Source organism: Triticum dicoccoides, chromosome 4A, assembly GCF_002162155.2.
Source record: "Triticum dicoccoides isolate Atlit2015 ecotype Zavitan chromosome 4A, WEW_v2.0, whole genome shotgun sequence".
Classification (NCBI taxonomy): Eukaryota; Viridiplantae; Streptophyta; class Magnoliopsida; order Poales; family Poaceae; genus Triticum; species Triticum dicoccoides.
The window spans coordinates 301,763,013-301,771,836 of NC_041386.1; positions in this window are offsets into that span (position 1 = coordinate 301,763,013).

Sequence of the window (8,824 nt, forward strand, 5' to 3'; positions counted from 1 at the left end):
CTCCTCCCTCGATCCCGATCTAGTCGGGGAGAGGGGGATATTTTCGTGGGGGGGAGTGAGAGTGTCGGTGGAGTGGTGGGGGACAGTGGGGGGGGATAAGGGCGCGGCGGGGTGGTCCTCCTAGTGGCATGGGTGTGTGGCCGAATGGGCCGGCCTGCTAGGCCGAGGCCCAAGGGGTAGGGGGTTTCTCTTTTTTTTGTCTTTTCCTTTTTTTTCTTTTTTTATTTCTCCTCTCTATTTTATTTAGTTTAAAGCACTTAGGCACTTTATAAAAATATATTTATTACACCATAATTAAATATGCAAATTATGGCACTGCCCAAACATTTTTGTTTTAACTTTTGAAAACTTTTATAATTTAACTTTATTTTAATTTTTGAATTTGACTCGGTTTTGGACTAACGGTAGGTTATCAACAGTAACCGTGGTGACGTGGCATGATTAGTGTGGGATTACTGTAGCAAGATTATCCGGGCGTTACAAATCTCCTCCACTACAAGAAATCTCGTCCCGAGATTTAGGAGGTAGAAGGAAACAGTGTGGGGTATTCATCACGAAGACGATCCTCGCGTTCCCAGGTGGCTTCGTCTTCAGAGTGATTCGACCACTGGACCTTGAGGAACTTGATCGCCTTCTGACGGGTGCGGCGTTCAGCTTGGTCGAGAATGCGGACCGGATGCTCTTTATAGGAGAGGTCCTGTTGCAATTTGAGCACTTCATGGTCCACTGCTCAGATTGGGTCCTTGAAGCAGCATCGAAGTTGCAACACGTGGAACACATCATGAACCTGAGAAAGGTTTGACGGGAGCTCTAGTTGATATGCCACCTTTCCACGCCTTTCGAGAATAGTGAAAGGACCAATATAGCGGGGATCTAGCTTTCCTTTGATCCCGAAGCGGTGTGCACCCTTCATTGGTGTAACTCGAAGATAAGCCTTTTCGCCAGGTTGATAGACCATGTCTTGGTGATGACGGTCATACTGACTTTTCTGACGTGACTGAGCAGTCTTGAGATTCTCGCGAATAATGCGAACTTGTTCTTCGGCCTGTTGGATAATATCTGGACCAAAGAGTGGACGTTCCCCCGTTTCTGACCAGTTCAGAGGGGTTCGACACTTTCGTCCATATAGCACTTCGAAGGGGGACATCTTCAGACTAGCTTGATAGCTATTATTATAAGAAACTCGGCATATGGAAGAGATTCCTCCCATTTCTTGCCGAATGATATTACACAAGCTCGAAGCATGTCTTCGAGAACTTGGTTGACACGTTCAACCTGTCCTTGCGACTGAGGATGAAACGCAGTACTGAACGACAGATGAGTTCCCATAGCTTCTTGGAAACTCGCCCAAAACCTTGAAGTGAATAAGCTGCCACGGTCTGAACTGATAACCAGTGGAATACCGTGAAGTGAAACAATTCTGGCCATGTAGAGAGTAGCAAGCTGACTAGCAGTGATTGTCTCTTTGACCGCCAGAAAATGTGCAACTTTAGAAAGCCGGTCAATGACGACAAGAATAGCATCATTACCTTTCTGCGATTTGGGAAATCCAGTGACGAAGTCCATTTCAACATGGTCCCATTTCCATTCAGGAATAGAGATAGGTTGCAGAGTTCCAGCAGGCCTTTGATGCTCTGCTTTGATTCGGCGACAAACGTCACACTCAGCAACATAAAGAGAAATGTCCTGCTTCATATTGGACCACCAGAATCTTTGACGAATACCCTGGTACATCTTCATACTACCAGGATGGATGGACAGAGGCGTATCATGAGCTTCTTGCATAACCCTTTTAGTCTTATCCAGGTTTTTCTTCGAACATGGTACCACTAGGCGGCCTTTGAAATACAAGGCGCCATCGTCGGCGATAGTGAAGAATGAGGGCTTTCCTTCTGCTACATGGCGTTTAATCTTATGGACTTCAGAGTCATAACCTTGAATAGTCTTTATACCAGCTACGAGATCTGGTACGACAGCCAGGGTATTTAGAGAACCCTTAGTAACAATAAGAAGATTCATCTTGCGGAATTCTGGGGGAGGGGGAGCGAGTGCTCCAGGAGGAACAATATGGAGGTTCAGCTTTCTAAATTCTTCGACAAGCGAGGGCTGAACTTTGTGAACCTAGAGGTGGTTGCAGTAAGACTTGCGGCTCAAGGCATCAGCCATTACATTAGCCTTGCCGGGGGTATATGATATACCCACGTCAAAGTCTGCAACAGTCTCCATCCATCTTTGCTGACGGAGGTTCAGATCTGGCTGAGTAAACAGATACTTCAGACTTTGGTGATCGGTGAAGATCTCGCAACGATTACCGAGAAGGTAGTGTCGCCACTGCTTCAGTGCATGAATGACAGCAGCAAGCTCGAGGTCGTGAACTGGGTAGTTTTCTTTGTGAGGGCGCAGTTGACGAGAGGCATAAGCAATCACTCTGCGCTCTTGCATTAGGACACAGCCTAATCCTTGACGGGAAGCGTCGCAGTAAATGACGAAGTCCTTCTTAGTATCAGGTGGAGCAAGCACGGGGGCAGAGGTCAACTTGTCCTTGAGCGCCTGAAAACTTTCCTGACACTTGTCTATCCATTCGAACTTGACACCCTTATGCAACAGATTAGTCAGAGGCCTGGCAATCTTTGAGAAGTTCTCGACGAACCGACGGCAATAGCTGGCGAGACCGAGAAAACTTCGGACTTGCTTGACATTCTTCGGAGGAGTCCAATCGAGAATAGCCTGAAATCGTTCAGGGTTGACGGCAATACCATCCTTGGAGTTGACATGTCCAAGATAGGTTACTTCGGGGAGCCATAATTCACACTTGGAATACTTAGCATACAGTTGGTGCTCTCGAAGCTTTTCTAGCACCAGACGAAGATGTCCAGCATGTTCTTCCTCGTTCTTGGAAAATACAAGGATATCGTCCAGATAAACCACGACGAACTTGTCGAGGTAATCCATGAATATATAGTTCATCAGACGAGAGAAGGTGGCGGGAGCATTCGTTAAGCCGAATGACATGACGGTGTACTCGTATGATCCATACCGAGTCACGAAGGCAGTTTTTGGGATATCCTCTTCACGAACACGGATCTAGTGGTAACCTAGCCTCAAATCGAGTTTGGAGAACACTGATGAGCCAGCCAGTTGATCATAAAGATCATTGATCCGAGGAAGAGGATATTTATTCTGAATGGTAGCTTGGTTTATAGGACGGTAGTCCTGGACTAATCGGTTTGTCCCATCCTTCTTCTTAACAAAGAGAGAAGGTGCTCCCCAAGGAGAGCAACTTGGGCGAATGAAACCTTTGACAAGATATTTGTCGATTTCCTCCTTAAGCTCAATGAGCTCATGCGGCGGCATCTTGTAGGGTTGTTTAGCTATAGGGGTGGTGTCGGGTTTCAAGTCGATGATGAATTCGACAGCTCTAGCAGGGGGAATCCCTGGAAGTTCTTCTGGGAAGACATCTTGGAATTCACGAACGATGGGAATGTTTTCAATGCCCTCAAGTGGTGCAGCGTTCAACGCATTCAAGGCATAAAGCCGTGCCTCGGCGTTTTGCACCAGATGAGCTTGGTAAGTAACTATTTCGTCTGAAGGGTGTAGCAGATGGACGGTCTTAGTGGCGCAAACTATAGAAGCAGTATGCGCTTTTAACCAATTCATTCCCAGAATGAGATCAATGCTACAGGACTTCAGTACGATGGGAGAGACAAGGAATTCCAGTCCTTCGATTTCTACAGGGACGTCATTGCAAATCATGGAGGTTCGACATTGGCCCGCAGGGGTGTGTACTAATAGTGAAGCATTCATGTCCTCACATTTAATGTCGTGCAAGCATGCAAAACCTTCTGACATGAATGAATGCGATGCACCTGTATCAAATAAAACGGATGCTGGTACTGAATTTACGAGGAGGGTACCCATCACAGTAGCAGGCTGGTCTTGAGCTTTGCTCAGATCAACGTGGTTGGCATGAACACGACCATAAGACTTGGCATTGTTGCTGCGGGGCTGGTTGCTTCCACGGCCAGTTGTTGGAAGGGCCAGTTGATTCTGGTTCTGGTTGCATTCCCTAGCACGGTGCCCTGGTTGTCCACACCTGAAGCACAACCCATTATTGGGAGTGGGAACATGAGCTTGTGGTGGTGGAGCTGGGAGTCTTGGCTGCCTAGTCGGAGGAGCAGGCAGACGAGGTGCGGCATAGGTCTGCCTTGGGGTAGGTGCATCCGGCTGGTACAAGCTATTGGGAATCCATATCTTGCGCTTCTGCGAGGACAGGCCTGAAGATGAGCCCGTGTCACGGTTGCGCCTGTGAGAGCTCTGGTATTCCTGCAGACCAGTTTCGACATTGATGGCCTTGTTCACGAGAGTGGCGAAATCAGCAAAGTCATGCACTAGAAGTGCGAGCTTGATGTCAGCTTGAAGGCCATCACGGAACTTCTCCTGTCTGCGTGCATCAGTTGCAATGTCCTCTTCAGCATAGCAGGACAAGTCAAGAAACTCCCGTTGATAAGCTTCAACAGTCTTGTTGCCTTGGGTGAGGTTGCGAAACTCGCGCTTCTTACGGTCCATGACTCCCTGAGGAATGAAGCGAGCACGGAAGGCAGCTTGAAAGTCTGGCCAGGTGATGATTGTTCCAACTGGCAGAGTACGCCTGTGGCTGTCCCTCCATTGAGCTGCGGGTCCCTTCAGGAAGAAGGAAGCAAAGGTGACATAGCTGGCAGGGGCTACATCAGCAGACTCCATCTCACAGGTGATGTCACGGAGCCAGTCATCAGCATCCAGAGGCTGAGTTGAGCTGCGATACACAGTTGGGTTCAGGCGCATGAAATCCTGCAGAGTTACTGGGGTTGGCTGCTGGTTCATATTGGGGCGAGGAAACTGAGCGATCATATTCTCCATGAACTGGCGATTCATCTCAAGCTGTTGGATCATACCAGCCATGTACTCAGGCGGTGGTGGGCGGTTGCCACCACGTCCACGACCACCTGGTCTAACCATCCTGCTAATATATAACAGGGGTAGTTCAGCATCGAGAAATTTTGCAAGGACAAGAATCATTCATGATGAAACATGCACAATGAAAGCAGCACGATAGATACTACATAGTAGATGGCATATCTTACAAAAGAGATCATGCATAGAGTTCGGTACACAGAGTTCAGTACATAGACTAATACATCATAGGCGGCACGCAGGCTCGCGACGAATGCATCTAACACTAATAAGCAAGCCTTCATCAGTCCCAGGTGGAACTGTGGAGGTAGGTGTAGCCTGACAGCTGGTAGTGACGCGAAGGGAAGACCTCCACGCGAGCAGCCTGGGGTCTGCGGATACTCTGGTGTGGAACCCGATGCGCAGGTGGCAGGAGAGGACCAAGTGCAGGAGAGTAGCCTCCCACATCTGGCCAGCCGACGCCCTGGGGCATCACGGTCCGGGCAGGGTAGATCGCAGAACGCGACAGATCACCAGAGCGGACAGAGGGGTGCAACAGCGTCAGAGCACGATACAGGTGCTGACAGGTGGTGTACAACTCGTGGCGAAGAGCTCGGTTAGCTCTATCCAGCCCATCAGCATGCAGAACCAGGTTCTGATGGTAGAAGGGTTCTCGGGTGACAGTGGAGTAGGCAGCAGTGTAGTATCCCTCCGCACCAACATCGGATGCGATAGCAATGTGCCTGAAGGGGGAGGTGTCCAACTCCTGATACTCTCCACGAAGACGTGTCAGAGTAGCATAAGCAGCATCATGGACCGCCATATCAATAGTCACTCCAACTCCATGAGCAGTGTGCAGCACGGTAGTGGAGTCATACTCCCGAGAGTAGAGGTGGACGATGGCACGGTACTGCTCCTGGTTGAAGTCCTGATACTCCTCATAGACGGTGTACTCAGGGTGCCAGCGATAACCCAGATAGGTCATCATCTCAACCAACACAGCAGGTGATCCTGAGGCACCAATGGCCGTCGTGTGGCGCACGACCTGCCTCGTGGGTTCCATCTGAAAACAAAGATGTTTTCACAGGAGTCAAATGACAATGTGGATAATGTTCAAATACTACTCTAAAGAATAACTAGGGCTTATCCAACTTTGGGGTGAACGTGGTCACGGGATCCTAGTGTTAGAGTTAGTAAAATCGTTTAACCCGAGTAGGAGAGAGTTCAGTGTCCCAGAGTAAGGATCGAGGAGTAAAAGAGCCTAATACCACCCAGATGGCGATGTGGGCCCGTAAGGCACACAGCCATGTTAGTAAAAGTTTTTGTAATGTCTAGACTCAACTTCGACCAAGGAGTGTGGAAGGGGGATTCCTACAGGCAGTCGGCTCTGATACCAACTTGTGACGCCCCTGATTTAATCGTACACTAATCATACACGCAAACGTGTACGATCAAGATCAGGGACTCACGGGAAGATATCACAACACAACTCTACAAATAAAATAAGTCATACAAGCATCATATTACAAGCCAGGGGCCTCGAGGGCTCGAATACAAGAGCTCGATCATAGACGAGTCAGCGGAAGCAACAATATCTGAGTACAGACATAAGCTAAACAAGATTGCCTTAAGAAGGCTAGCACAAACTGGGATACAGATCGAAAGAGGCGCAGGCCTCCTGCCTGGGATCCTCCTAAACTACTCCTGGTCGCTGTCAGCGGGCTGCACGTAGTAGTAGGCACCTCCGGTGTAGTAGGAGTCGTCGTCGAAGGTGGCGTCTGGCTCCTGGGCTCCAACATCTGGTTGCGACAACCAGGTAGAAGGGATAGAGGGAAAAGAAGGAGAAAGCAACCGTGAGTACTCATCCAAAGTACTCGCAAGCAAGGAGCTACACTACATATGTATACATTGGTATCAACTGGAATAAGGCTATTATATGTGGACTGAACTGCAGAAAGACGGGATAAGGGGGGATAGCTAGTCCTTTCGAAGACTACGCTTCTGGCAGCCTCCGTCTTGCAACATGTAGAAGAGAGTAGACTGAAGTCCTCCAAGTATCATCACGTAGCATAATCCTAATCGATGATCCTCCCCTCGTCGCCCTGTGAGAGAGCGACCATCGGTTGTATCTGGCACTTTGAAGGGTGTATTTTATTAAGTATCCGGTTCTAGTTGTCATAAGGTCAAGGTACAACTCCAAGTCGTCCTGTTACCGAAGATCACGGCTATTCGAATAGATTAACTTCCCTACAGGGGTGCACCACATAACCCAACACGCTCAATCCCATTTGGCCAAACACACTTTTCTGGGTCATGCCCGGCCTCGGAAGATCAACATGTCGCAGCCCCACCTAGACCAACAGAGAGGTCAGCACGCCGGTCTAAACCTAAGTGCCCAGGGGTCTGGGCCCATCGCCCTTAGCACACCTGCACGTTGCGTGGGCGGCCGGAAGCAGACCTAGCCTAGTAGGCGTTCCAGTCCAATCCAGCGTGCGCCGTTCCGTTGCTGACGTCACGCAGGCTTCGGCTGATACCACGACGTCGAGTGCCCATAAGTGTCCCCGCGTAGATGGTTAGTGCGTATAGGCCAGTAGCCAGACTCAGATCAAATACCAAGATCTCGTTAAATGTGTTAAGTATCTGCGAACGCCGACCAGGGCCAGGCCCACCTCTCTCCTAGGTGGTCTCAACCTGCCCTGTCGCTTCGCCACAAAGATCCACTCGCGGGTACTCCTACGAGCCGACCCGTCTTTTAGTCATCACATGTATCATGTATAAAGTATACAGAATATACCCGTGATCACCTCCCGAGTGATCACGGCCCGATAATATAGCATGGCAGACGGACAAGAATGTATGGCCACTGATGATAATCTAGCATCCTATATTAAGCATTAGGATTGCAGGTAAAGGTAACAATAGTAGTAGCAAGGACAGGCTATGCATCAGAATAGGATTAACGGAAAGCAGTAACATGCTACACTACTCTAATGCAAGCAGTAGAGAAAAGAGTAGGCGATATCTGGTGATCAAAGGGGGGGCTTGCCTGGTTGCTCTGGCAAGAGAGAGGGGTCATCAACACTGTAGTCGTACTGGGTAGCAGCGGCATCGGTCTCGGTGTCTAGCGAGAGAAGAGGGGGAAGAAACAATAAATATAATGCAAACAGCTGCATAATGATGCATGACATGACAAAACGTGATGCTAGGTGTGCCCTAACGCGGTACGAGGTGGTACCGGTGAAGGGGGGAAACATCCGGAAAGTATTCCCGGTGTTTCGCATTTTCGGGCAGAGGAGCCGGAGGGGAAATTTTGCGAGTTCGATATGTTAGGGATGTGTGGCGGACGAACGGGTTGCGTATCCGGGTTCATCTCGTCGTTCTGAGCAACTTTCATGTTGAAAGTAATTTAATCCGAGTTACGGATTAAAAGATATGATTTTCTAAAGATTTTACTAATTTCTGGAATTTAATTAATTATTTAATTTAATTCGAAATTAGGATTTATGACATCAGCATGATGTCATGCTGACGTCACCAGTCAACAGGGGTTGACTGGGTCAACTGATGCGTGGGTCCAGTGGGACCCACCTGTCATACACTGTTTAGACTTAATTAGGGTTTAGGCTAAACAAACTACTGTTTAATTAAACTAACAGATTAATTAGATTAATTAACTAGGATTAATTAACTTAATTAATTTAGTTAATTAATTAATTAATTAATTAAGTTTATTTTTAGTTATTATTTATTTTCTACTATTCCTTTTTCAAAACCTTTTTTTTGGAAACATATCATTGGTCCGGGGCCTTAGCGGGCGCGGGCTACCGGCTAGCGGGCGTGGGGCGCCCGTGCGGGCGCTGCAGCCAGTGGGCGAAGGGGCGGGCGCGCGGCCTGG